Genomic DNA, 12,573 nt, shown 5'->3' with positions numbered 1-12,573 from the left:
ACAGTGGGAGGAGAAGCTTTAAAACCGGCAACAATGAAGGAGACGCAGAGGACAGCCGCGGGCATTTGGCCACATTCTTGTTTTTTCTGGATGAGGTGACCACAGCTCCTAGTGTGCAGTAGGACGCCTGGGCTGCACCATCTGAAAAGTATGTCTTGAGTGGGCGTGAATATCGCCTTCCTGGGAGCGAGGTTTAGAACCGAAAGCTGCATAAGCGACAGGTGCGCTGGGCGCCCGTAACGTGGAGTGTGTTCAGCGCGGCCCCGGCAGCTCCTCAGGCGCGGACTCTGGGCCCATAACGTGGAGTGTGGTCAGCGCGGCCCCGGCAGCTCCTCAGGCGCGGACTCTGGGCCCATAACGTGGAGTGTGGTCAGCGCGGCCCCGGCAGCTCCTCAGAGCACGGACTCTGGGCCCATAACGTGGAGTGTGGTCAGCGCGGCCCCGGCAGCTCCTCAGGCGCGGACTCTGGGCCCATAACGTGGAGTGTGGTCAGCGCGGCCCCGGCAGCTCCTCAGGCGCGGACTCTGCGCCCATAACGTGGAGTGTGTTCGTCGCGGCCCCGGCAGCTCCTCAGGCGCGGACTCTGCGCCCATAACGTGGAGTGTGTTCGTCGCGGCCCCGGCAGCTCCTCAGGCGCGGACTCTGCGCCCATAACGTGGAGTGTGTTCGGCGCGGCCCCGGCAGCTCCTCAGGCGCGGACTCTGCGCCCATAACGTGGAGTGTGTTCGTCGCGGCCCCGGCAGCTCCTCAGAGCGCGGACTCTGCGCCCATAACGTGGAGTGTGGTCAGCGCGGCCCCGGCAGCTCCTGAGAGCGCGGACTCTGGGCCCATAACGTGGAGTGTGTTCAGCGCGGCCCCGGCAGCTCCTCAGGCGCGGACTCTGGGCCCATAACGTGGTGTGTGGTCAGCGCGGCCCCGGCAGCTCCTCAGAGCGCGGACTCCGGGCCTATAACGTGCAGTGTATTCGGCGCGGCCCCGGCAGCTCCTCAGAGCGCGGACTCCGGGCCTATAACGTGGAGTGTGGTCAGCGCGGCCCCGGCAGCTCCTCAGAGCCCGGACTCTGCGCCCATAACGTGGAGTGTGTTCGGCGCGGCCCCGGCAGCTCCTCAGGCGCGGACTCTGCGCCCATAACGTGGAGTGTGTTCGGCGCGGCCCCGGCAGCTCCTGAGAGCGCGGACTCTGGGCCTATAACGTGGAGTGTGTTCGGCGCGGCCCCGGCAGCTCCTCAGGCGCGGACTCTGGGCCCATAACGTGGAGTGTGTTCAGCGCGGCCCTGGCAGCTCCTCAGGCGCAGACTCTGGGCCCATAACGTGGAGTGTGTTCAGCGCGGCCCCGGCAGCTCCTGAGAGCGCGGACTCTGGGCCCATAACGTGGAGTATGGTCAGCGCGGCCCCGGCAGCTCCTCAGGCGCGGACTCGGCCCATAACGTGGAGTGCCCATCGGTGAGGCCGGAGCAACTTCTCAGAGCGCGGACTCTGGGGCCGAGGCTGAGGTGGGGGCTTCACAGCTGGACTTGCTTCTTCAGTGTGTGCTGCGGCGGGAGGGAGGAAGGGTTGGCCCAGGCGTGAGAGCATTAAGAAGAGAGAATCAGTGAGCCTGGGCCACGTCCATGGGAGTCATGCCAGTTTCTCATCTGTAAAGTGGAGTGAACGCACGAGCGCAGAGGCGTTCTAAAAATCCCGGCGGGGTGACGTGTCAGAGCAGTCCGCGCCGTTGAGGGGGTCACTGAGCGCTTGCTTCTCTTGTGAGGGCGCTGGGTGCTTGGGCGTTTACGGTGGAGCAGAAAGGCTCATCGTCCATGTCCTGGGGCAGATGCAGGGAGCGTCGGCAACGTGAGGAAGTCGTGAGGTTTGCTCGCGGCACCCCAACACGAACAGGCTCAGACGGTGCATCTCCCTCAGAGGACCTCACTTTCATGCAAAAACATCAGACTACGCGACGAGCTCCCGGTATCCCTGACCCACCCACTCGGAACCCTCAGTCCATCTGCATAGTGTGACCCTGAGGTGCAGACAGATGCAGGCAGGCTGAGGTGGGTGCTGGCCCTCGCTGGCCAGACCAAACCCTCTCGGGGTCAGCTTTCTCCTCCACAGAGGTCTGTCCAGCTCAAAGGCGCCCCTGAGCTCTCTGCAGCCCAAGGCTTCAGGCTATTTCTAACATTTAAACATGAAGAAAGATGAGGAAGTTTGCCCCTGGTGGAAATCTGAGACCCCACACAGACCCTAGATCCATGAGTAAGGGTGGAAAGAAAATTCCATGTATGCATTTTCTCTTTCTAGCCTTAGGTCAATGCAGATTTTTGAAAACTGCCCTTGAAATGAAAAGGAAAGAATGTTATTTTCTTCTTTATTAATTTTGCCTGGAGTGGTTTTGAAGCCCTTAGTTCTGGTTTTATTTGAGAAAGAGTCACCATTACGGTCTAAAAAGGAAAGCTTCATGCATTAAAAAGGAGAGAAAGAGGCCAATTCATCAGTAAATCAAAACACCCTAAGGAAGAGTTAGAGAATCCATGTTCTGATGCTTCCTCCTAGCAAGTATTAATTTTACCAATATTTTTCTAAAAACCATCATTTGAGAGATAAAAGACAACCTCTGATTCTAAAATGCTTTCTTCTCAAGGCCTGGCTGGAGTTAAGTGAAGCATTTGAAGGATCCTAGAATAATTTCCATAACTCAGGGGCCCCCAGCAACCAGTGAGACCACGTCGCAGGCCATGCAGAGCACAGTTCAAGAAACACCCATGAGACCATCCACTAGAAACACTCACGGGGCTTGCTGATGGCCCCACGCCCCAACCCCCGACACAGTGGCCTTGCCTGAGACCACGAACGCTCCGGGGGCTTGCTGATGGCCCCACGCCCCAAACCCCAGCACCGCGGCCTTGCCTGAGATCACGAACGCTCCGGGGGCTTGCTGATGGCCCCACGCCCCAACCCCCAGCACCGCGGCCTTGCCTGAGACCACACAGTGGTTTCCATGTGAGCTTCGTGGGCTGGATGCCTGGCTCTCAGCCCCTTTGAATGAGGGACCACTGAGTCCCACTGGGTGAGATTGAGACCTGCTGTCCTGCGCCCTGGCAGGGAGAGGAAGACCCCAGGCAGAAACTCGTCCTAGAGACAGGCTCCCACCACCTGTGTGGGCTATCCCGGCCGCCTCTTTCCTCTGTCACCCTAACGTCCCAAAGCTCTGTGTGAACAGATGCAAGCTCGGGCCTGGCTGGATCAATCCACCTGTCACTCCCTGGGGCCTTCACTCCAGTCTCTCGTCATTTTCGTTTTCTTGGCCCTGCCCAGTCCCCTAGGCGCGTGTGTGTGCACACGTGTGTGTGTGTGTGCATGTGGGCCTGTGTCTGTCTATATTTCCTCCTCCCCCACAACTAGACTCTAGATTTTAGCAGGTGGAGACATTTTTCTAGCTCTAACTTAGCACAGAATCCATCTCACACTCAACTGAGAAACATCTGCTAATTTAACTTCCTCTGGCCCTGCAACCACACATGGTGGATGAGGCCATCAGGTGAAGAGGCTGCAGCCCTGCAGGGCGCCAGGGGGCACATGGCCATCAGGACCACAGTGAAGACCCGAAGGCCAGAAATGTGACAAACGGGAGACAGGAAGCCACTAAGATCATCACTGAGAAACAGACGATAGAAGAAAAAAAAAGGCAATGGAGAAAAACATTCAGCCTTAGCCAGACATCATCAACCACTGCGTTTTCTAGAAACTCGACCTGTAGCCAGTGCACCTTCGTGTGGGTGCAGCCAGTGGGGCCCAAGTCTGGAGGAAGCTCCGCAGGTGCCGGCCTCATCCCAAGTGTGCGGCAGGCCCTCCTCTTACCCCTCCTGCCACGCGTGTGTTTCCTAATGACCATATATCACTTTTACAACAAAAAGCCACGTATTTGGAAAATTGAGAAGAGGTTAAAGCGCTGAAACGCAGTGCGGTGAGGCGGAGAATGTGAAGGATGCATCTGGCACAGCTTTCCCGAGAAACGAGCTGGCATAATGTGTAAGACCTTAGTGTTTCTAACTTTTGACGATATGCAAAGTTTCTTCAAAGATGTATCTACAAATATGTCCATGACAGTGGTATTTGGAACATCAACAAACTGGAAACAACCTACATGGCCAATAACAGGAGGACACAGAAACAGAGTTTGATAAATCCAAACAAAAGGATGCTTTCAATATAACACGATATGAAATAACCCCAAACATGTATGAGAGCCTTTACCCGTGTGTGTGTGTGCATGTGTGTGGTCATTCTGTAAATACACATTGAAACTATCCTAATGTATTAGCAGCTATTACCTCTGGACAGTTGCAATCTTACGCAAGATTTTTTAAAAGTAATTTATACTTCTTTTTAATTTTCATTTCCAAGTCTTCTGTGATAAAAGTGTGCTGCTTTTAGAATGTGAGAAAAAGCAATAAAAGGCATTTTAAATTGCATTTGTTGTACCTGGAAGCCTGAAGAGGCCCTCCGCTTGTTCCCGTGGGGCTCACTGTTGGCTTCTTTTTGATGCCACATTCCCTTTGGTGTGAAATGATTTCTTCAGAGGCCGACAATCGCGGTTCACATCAAAGAGCATCAGCCCAGACTTGACTGAAGCACAGACTCCAGGAAGCAGTGGTGCGTCAGCAGCTCTGGGGCTGGGGTGTGTTTCTGCACCTTGGCTCAGGACCGGCCACGGGTGCACCTGAGCACCCATGGGAGGTCCCCCCACAGCCACAGCCTGTCAGGGGAAGGACCTGGGCCTCTGACGCAGCACTGACTCCAGCCAGGAGTCCCAGGTGTGTGGCCTGGGTGCTGAGTCCCCTCTGGAGCCTGGTGCAGCACTGGCCGGCAGGAGCTCAGCACACTGTGTGCATACCCCATGCAGTGATCAGTGGGTGCTGGCGGGCAGAGTCCAGCAGGGCCAGGGTCCAGCGGCTGTGGCTGGTGCCTTCCGGACTGGGCAAGAAGAACACGCTCTCAAATGCCCTTTTCTTGTGGCCTTTGGGAAACAAGTCACATAGGCCTGCAGTGAAGGTAGCCAGATTTAGGATGGGGTTGAGCAGTGCCTTTCCATGGGGCCTCGGTGCAGAGAACGGCATAGACCCTGAGGCGGCAGGTGCTCTGGCCACCCCATGATCGTGCTGCCAGGTCTGGAGGCATTCAGTGCCATGCAGCACTTTTAAAAGGAACAAGATCCCCATGTTGAGGAATAATCTGCCACCAGCAAAGGACGGGCCTGCTGCATGCTGGAGCTCCCTGAAGGTGAGATAGGAGTGACGTGGCCAGGCCAGGCCTAAGATTCTGATCCACCGGCACCAACCCCGGAGAAACCAACACGGAAGCCTCAGCATGGCCCCGGGGCCATCACAGTGAGGAGAAACTTGGAGGCAGCCCAGTCTTAGGCACCTGCTGGCATCCTGGAACCTTGGCCGGGACTGGGGCCTGTGGTCGGGAGACGCGGGAGGGCCCTGGCTGAGCTGTGAGGGCTCCTGGACAGGAGGGCGGGCTCCTGGACAGGAGGGCGGGCTCCTGGACAGGAGGTCAGGCTCCCTGCTGGGGTGGGATGGGAGAGATCGCCTCCTCCGTCAGCCCAGCAGAAGCTTCGGACCACAAGTGGTGAGAATCACAGCTGGCCCTGCAGGTTCTCAGGGAAGAAACACGACTGGAGCCCCCAGAATCACAGGCCCCCTTGTCGGTCCCCAGCACTGCGCACCCACGCCTAACCACTGTTTTCTTCACCCTAGAATGTTTCCGTTTCTAATTTGGCAAGTATTAAAGAAGCCAATGATACATATTTCCTATCTTCCCTCTTCTAGAAGATGTCTTTTCTTTTGGCAGAAAACAAGGGAAAATTAAATCAAGGAAATTTGTTCACAGTCAGAAACTGTCATCTTGAAGTGGCTGTGAACCTCCAGGAAGAAGAACTGGAGGCCTGGAGGTGAGGGGCCTGGCCCTGCCCTGTGACTGCAGAGGTGAAAGAGCTGGAGGCCTGGAGGTGAGGGGGCTGGCCCTGCACTGTGACTACAGAGGTGATCAGGCAACCTCATGAGTGTTAACTATTTTTTTTTTGAGACGGAGTCTTGCTCTGTCGTCCAGGCTGGAGTGCAGTGGCACGATCTCGGCTCACTGCAAGCTCTGCCTTCCAGGTTCAAGTGATTCTCCTGCCTCAGCCTCCTGAGTAGCTGGAATTACAGGTGCCTGCCACCACGCCCGGCTAATTTTTGTGTTTTATTAGAAATGAGGTTTCACCATGTTGACCAGGCTGGTCTCAAACTCCTGACCTCAGGTGATCTGCCCACCTCAGCCTCCCAAAGTGCTGGGATTACAAGCATGAGCCACCACACCCAGCCAAGCGTAAACTTTTAAGGCATTTTATTTCACCAAAGCATTTTCAGTCCACTGCATCAATTGCTATGATGTTAAATAAAATGTACCGATATAAAACTTGTCATAGAATTTTTTCCTGTTAATCTGCACACAAAGACATCCCCTCCAAAAGAACAGGAAAAAAAAAAAAAGCCAGGAACTCTCCTCCCAGCTGTAACAGATGCATGCTAGAGCCGCTGTACACTCAGAATCTGTTATCTGCCAGGTTGGGGGTGGCTCAGGGGTGCACACAGGTGTCAGTGCCAGGAAGGGTGTCCTTGGGGTGTGAACTTGAGCTGGAGAAGGAAGGCAGGGGAGCCAGCCAAGTGTCTGCTTAGCTGTGGGTGAAGAAGTTACAGCCGGGCCTACCCCACTAGTGCCGATGCTGCAGGGGCCGGGCTGGGACAGGTGTTGAGGCCAGGCTCTCCGGACCGGAGTGGCACGGCTGGGACAGGTGTCAAGGCCAGGCTGTCCGGACCGGAGCGGCACGGCTGGGAGAGCCGACCTTCACTGCTCCAGGGTCCCCAGACGCCCCTCCATGAGCCGTGTCCACCTGGTCTTCTAAGTGCTTTTTGAACATTTCTAAACCGCAGAGAAAAGGTGAAAGGATCCCTTTAGCTGTCTGTAGTTTGGGGAGCTCTTTCCATGATTTTAAAACCCACAGTGAGAAAAACATTTTATGCTGTGACCAGGAACACACAAAACTAACTGCACAGTGTATGAAATGCTCATATTTTCTGTCTATTCCATCTCACTACGAAAATGCAAATCACATCCACAAATCACCATTTCCAAAACTTCTCAGAGATGAACGTCATGTAGGATATGTGCTAAGAATCAATTCCAGGCCCACCCTGACCCACCACCTGGAACCCCTGGCGAAGGGGTCCCCCGAGTCCCTGGCTAAGTGGCTTCCCATCAACCAGGTGATGAGTGTGATGAGAAATGCGGGCAATGAATCCCTCCACGCAAGGGCGGAGACACGGGTGAGAGCACCCTGCTGGGGGCACAGGAGCCCCTCTGTGCGCCGCACCCAGGAGCTCAGCCAGGAACAACTAGGACCACACAGCCTTTGCCACTGCACTAATCCTATGCAAGAATACGTTTGCCTCTTCGAGCTGGAATTTAGTAAAAACTGCTGCCAGCCTGAACGTTTCCGAAGCTACACTGGGCCCCATAATTCTAGCCTTTGATTTCATGTGCTCACTACTCACGTCTAATCTAAGATTTAAACTCCATCACTTAACTATCTGAGAAGGTTAAAAATATCCAGAAGGCCTTTAAACTCTGGGAATTGCCTTGGAGGGCTCCCGGGCCCAGTGTGTGCGTCCCCTCCTTCCCGGGGCCTGGGTGAAGGGTGGGCGGTGTGGGGCAGGTGTAGCCCCTCCACAGGCCCCGGCTGAGGAAACCCAGCAGGGATGGAGGACCTGGACCTGCTGGACTAAGAGACGCGAGGATCCCCTCGGGGAGGAGGATGCAGAGCTGGCGAGGCCTGAGGCCTTCACAGGTACTGGTTCTCACACAGTCTCAGCTTCCTTAATTGACAAAGGCAACATAAAGGTCTTCTGTGCTGTTTTTATATTACATTTCAATTAGCCTTTTTTTAAACTCACAATCAAACTAAAGTAGTGCATGGTTTCTTTTTGAGGGAATGTATTACTGATTTTGACACAGGTCGGGGCGTCATCATCCAGTTCAACCCTCTCATCTGACGTGGCGGGGATCAGAGACCAGCAGTTAAAGCCCTGCCCAGCATCTCTCGGCCGCCCCGGACATCCGCATGGCTGTCTGCAGAGGGAGGCTGTCTGATAGTTCACAGTGCCTCAACAGCACGGAGCTCCTCGTGGCCAGACTGTCGGCAGCTGCCTGGCATGGTCTCCCATCACATGAAAAGGCTGAACTGGCTGTTGATAGGATTTCTGTTAGCAATTCCATGAGTCTGGGTGAACTCTTGGCCCCGCCGGGGACCTGTTTTGACTTGACATTTGCTTTGGGTGCTCCTCGCTGTGGTTCCCCAAGCAGACCTGTCCCTACAAACCAGCCTGCGGGTGAGCGGAGCCTGCGGGTGCCCGCGGGACACGCCAGGCCGACTGCAAGCATAGGCACCAGCCCACCTCCCGTCTGCTCAGCGCCGCCCGCCCGGGGAAGGAACTGCTGAGGCTCCTGCCGGAAAGCTGTGGCTGTGAAGGAGCCAGTGCTGTTTCTCCGACACCAGCGAGGACCCTGAGTGCCTCCCACACGGGAAGGCCGGCTACATGTCTCGTCAGAGGCAGGCTCTGATTCAGCCGGTTTAGGGGGCTGAGATCCTGCCTCCCAAGCCTCACCTGAGGAAGGGGGTCTTAAACACCCTCAGTCAACGCCCGCCCTCGTTGGGCTCCTGCCTACAGGCTGGGCCACCTGATGGCAGCACCCGTTTGTGTCTGAGCGACCTCACTGGCAGCAAGGGCCCCATGGCTCCTTTCCTTACCACGAAGAACATCCCTGACCAAGCGTTAGCCCTAAGATGTCCCCATTCATTACAAAATTACCCATCCGTGGACAGGTGCGCAGTACTCAGACACAGGTGGCCGTCCCTGGATGCCCTGCGCGTCCTCGTCCTGCAGGCCCTGCCACCCCTCCCGGCCCCCAGAGCTCATGCCTGTCGGCACAGCCCCATCTGCTCCCTTCACTCCCGCCCCCACGCCTGCCAGGGCTGCAGAGCGACGCGCCTCCCACGACAAGCAGCCCTCCGTTCGTGCTGCCCTCCAGGTGCCTGCCTGAGACCCACTTCTTCCGGAAAAGCAGCCCCCAACCATCAGACAAAAGAACAACAAAGCTGCGCAGATCCTCCCGAGACATTCAGAACCCAAGCACCTGCTTTTCACCAGGGCAAAACCCACCACGCTATCGTTTCTGACCAGCCTGTTCCTACCAGCATGACCCATGAGTGGAGGCACCTGCACCTGTGACTATAGCCATGCAACCCCAGCCGCACGCTGGGCAGAAACCCCGAATCACAGCTCGGCCACCCACCCCCCACATACTTCCTGTGCGCCTGGCACAAGCAGGGCTCAGCCAGGCGCTGAAAAGGGAAAGCTGAGCAGCCTCCTGCCTGTGGCAGCTGAGAACTCACTTCCCTCCTTTTCTTCTCATGCTACAAAAACACCAGTTTTCCCTTAAATTATCGAAATCTCAAGATTTAAAACACACTTTTGCAAAGTGGAATCTAACAACTGGCACTGGCCTTGGACAGACCTGGAAGTTGTTTTTGTCACCTCTTCCCAGGGAAGATTCGGACACAGCAACCCTTTGTGGCAACAGTGGATAGTCCCGAGAATGTGGCAGCCAAGGTGACCTCATCCCCAGAATGCACCACAATGCCCCCCCAAATTCCCTAAGAAAGCCGGGCAATCCCATCCCTCTGACTAGGAATTGCTAAGGAAGAACCTTCAATGGCCAACTGTGTACCCTGCACCATCCCAGAGCACGGGGTGGGGGAGGAGGGTCCCCTCTTCCGCGGTTCTGCTCGGGGTCTCGGGAAGCCTCCTGGACTCTCAGCAGAACGAAAACCACTCAGGGCTGAGTCCGTGCCCCTGTGGCATGTGGCCCGCGGAGTCACTCAGCTGCCTGGGCAGGGCTGAGGGTGGAACAGCCTCTCCGCTTAATCACTCCGAGATCTCCCAACTGGGTCAAAATCCATTATTTACAACCTGCCCTGCGCTCACCTTGAGCACACGCGGAAGCCAGAGGTCTCTGCAGCCAGAGAAGGGGGGACCCAGGAGGCTCCCGCAGGGAAAGGACTTCCTGGAATTCTCCAGGCAGGTCGAATTGCTCCCAGCCCCTTTGGAGGAGGTGACAGAGGGGTCCCCACAGCCCCTGCTGTGTGGGGAGACCCCGGGAGCCAGGCGCGCGGGCGGGGGCTCCACCGGTCACTCCAAAATCGCAGGACGCCCCAGGGTCTCCGGGACTCGTAGGTTTGGGAGAGCGTTCGGGACGTGGAGCGGGCCCAGTTCACCTGCCGGACGCCCCCTCCGTCCGTCCGAACCCGGGAGCCCCGCAGGAGGGACCCTCCTCGTCCCCAGTGACCACAGTCCGGACCCGGGCTGCGCTCGGCGGGCAAGGCTGGGAGCTCCCCAGGCGGGAGGACGGGGCGCATGGGCTCCGAGTTTGCAGAATTCGCGGCTGCGGGAGCTGGGTCTTCTCTCCCCCAGTTCGGGCCGCGCCCCGGCTGGTCAGAGGAGGCAGAGTGGGGGTGCGGCCGTGTGTCCGAGCGGGAGTGGGGCGTTCATCTCCCGGGAGAAGGGGGACCGGGAAAGGCGCGGCGCGCCGAGCATTCGCCCACTCCCCGCCCGCTCTCCGCGCGAGCCGGGTGCGCCCCCAACCGAACCAGGGCGGGCGCCGGTTGAGTCGGGTTTTCCCGAGACCCGCGCCCCTTCCTCGCCTTCGGCTCACCCGGGCTCCCGCAGGACCAGCGCGAACAGACGGGGCGATGCGCGGCCGAGACCTCCATCCACGCGCGCGGCGCGGCCAGACCGGCGAGCGCCTCCGGCCGGACGTCCCCCTCGACTCCCGGACTCTGGGCGCTGAGCAGGAGGGGGAGGCACCAGCCCCGCCCCGCCCCGAGCCGCCCTCGCCCCCTTGGCCCTAACAGGGGGATTCCAAGGTCCCCTTCGACCCTCCCGCGCCCGCGCGCACCGCACACCCGGAGAAGCTGCGCGCGGAACCATCGGACAGGAGCCCGCGCCCCCCGCCCCACCGCCCACTGCGGCCCCGGCTCCTTCGCTGCGGACCCCCCACCCCCAGCCCCACAGCGCGCTCAACTTTACCTGCAGTCCAGACTCCGCGAGCTCCGGGCTCCGCTTACCCGGCCGGCGGCCTCCTCGGGGCGGAGCGCCGCGTCTCTGGAGCCGGCATTCCGGACTCCGGCACCGCCCCGCGCACCGCCCCCGTCCCGGCCTTCAGTGGCGCGGCGCCCCCTCGCGACATCCGCGGGTCCCCAGGAGCGAGCTGACCCTCGGCTGGGTTTGGAGCCGGGGCCAAGTCCACTTGGAGGGAGCACGGAGCCCACCCAGCTGCCCTTGGGGGGCAGGAGGCCCAGGCCCCACTCTGCACACCGCACCCATCAAAGCACGCCCTAGCAGGGGCACACACGCTCACACTCACACAGGTGCACACTCACATCGGCAATCCGTGCAACTCACACTCACTGCCACACTCATAATCACACACATAGGTGCACACACATGGGCAATCCGTGCAACTCACACACTCACTGCCACACTCATAATCACACACAGGTGCACACTCACTCTCATAACCCCAGTCATTCATACGCACATGCATACACTCATAACCACATTCATCCAAGCACACATGGACACACTCATACACACACGCATGCACGCTCACACACAAACACTCACTGTGGTCATTCCAGAGGCACAGGCTGCCTCCTGCCTGCTGTGACCACTCTAAAGCAGACTTTGGGGTACAGGGGAAGAGATGAGGAACCCGGCCCAAGACTCTGGAAGGACAGGACTGTGGGTTTTGAGTCAACAGCCAAGGCACTTCTCGTCGAGCGGATCTCCAGGAGACGCCAGCTGTGAGGACTCCAGACGCTTCTGTGGGATGGATCCTGGAGCCGCAGCGGAGCCTCTAGTGAGCGGATGTTTCTCATTTGCATCCACAAAAAGGAAATGTTCCTCTCCAGCTCCAGCCAGAGCACCAGGCCTTGGAAGGGAGGCTTTTCTCCATGGAAACATCTACCGGATTCAGAGCAGGAGGTGCCTGCACTGCTGCCCCCGAAAGGGCAGAGGCTGCTTTTTTTGGCGGGCAGCTGGTGGTTAGCAGAGGCCTTTGAGGCTGAGCAGATCTGCCCCTGGGGACATTGCCCTGGGGATCCAGTGGACGTTTGCAGCTGCAGGAGGCTGAACCAGCCAGGACCCCTTTATCCCAGAAGCCCCTGTTAAATAGACTCATTAGAAAAGTAAACAAGATAACTCAGATCGCGCTGTCTGTGCTGGCACGCAGGGGTTGCCCCACAGCTGGTGGTTTGGACGTGGGGGTCTGAAGGGTTTCTCAGGCTGTGCATTCTCTGACGTCGGTCTGTTCTTCTTGGCCCGGTTCAGCCCTGGCTGCCTCTTTCAGACCCTGCACCTTGACCCAGTCTCTGGTGGCTGTGACCGTGCAGAGTGCAGTCAGCCCATCACCTCCCTTTTGCAGACTCTATACC

At 57.9% G+C, this 12,573-nt stretch overlaps 1 protein-coding gene across 1 annotated transcript in view; it reads right to left on the bottom strand.

Annotated features, from left to right (window-relative positions):
* The window catches only part of KCNG2 (potassium voltage-gated channel modifier subfamily G member 2), a 105,845-nt gene extending 94,011 nt beyond the window's left edge, over positions 1–11,834 (bottom strand). Inside the window, exon 1 of the mRNA XM_054461366.2 lies at positions 11,765–11,834. The gene's annotated coding sequence lies outside the window, so the exon portion shown is untranslated. The remainder of the gene's footprint in view (positions 1–11,764) is intronic.
* Between the last annotated feature and the right edge of the window lie 739 nt (positions 11,835–12,573).

This window comes from Pongo pygmaeus, chromosome 17 (genome assembly GCF_028885625.2).
Source record: "Pongo pygmaeus isolate AG05252 chromosome 17, NHGRI_mPonPyg2-v2.0_pri, whole genome shotgun sequence".
NCBI lineage: Eukaryota > Metazoa > Chordata > Mammalia > Primates > Hominidae > Pongo > Pongo pygmaeus.
This window is presented reverse-complemented; position numbering and strand designations above follow the sequence as displayed.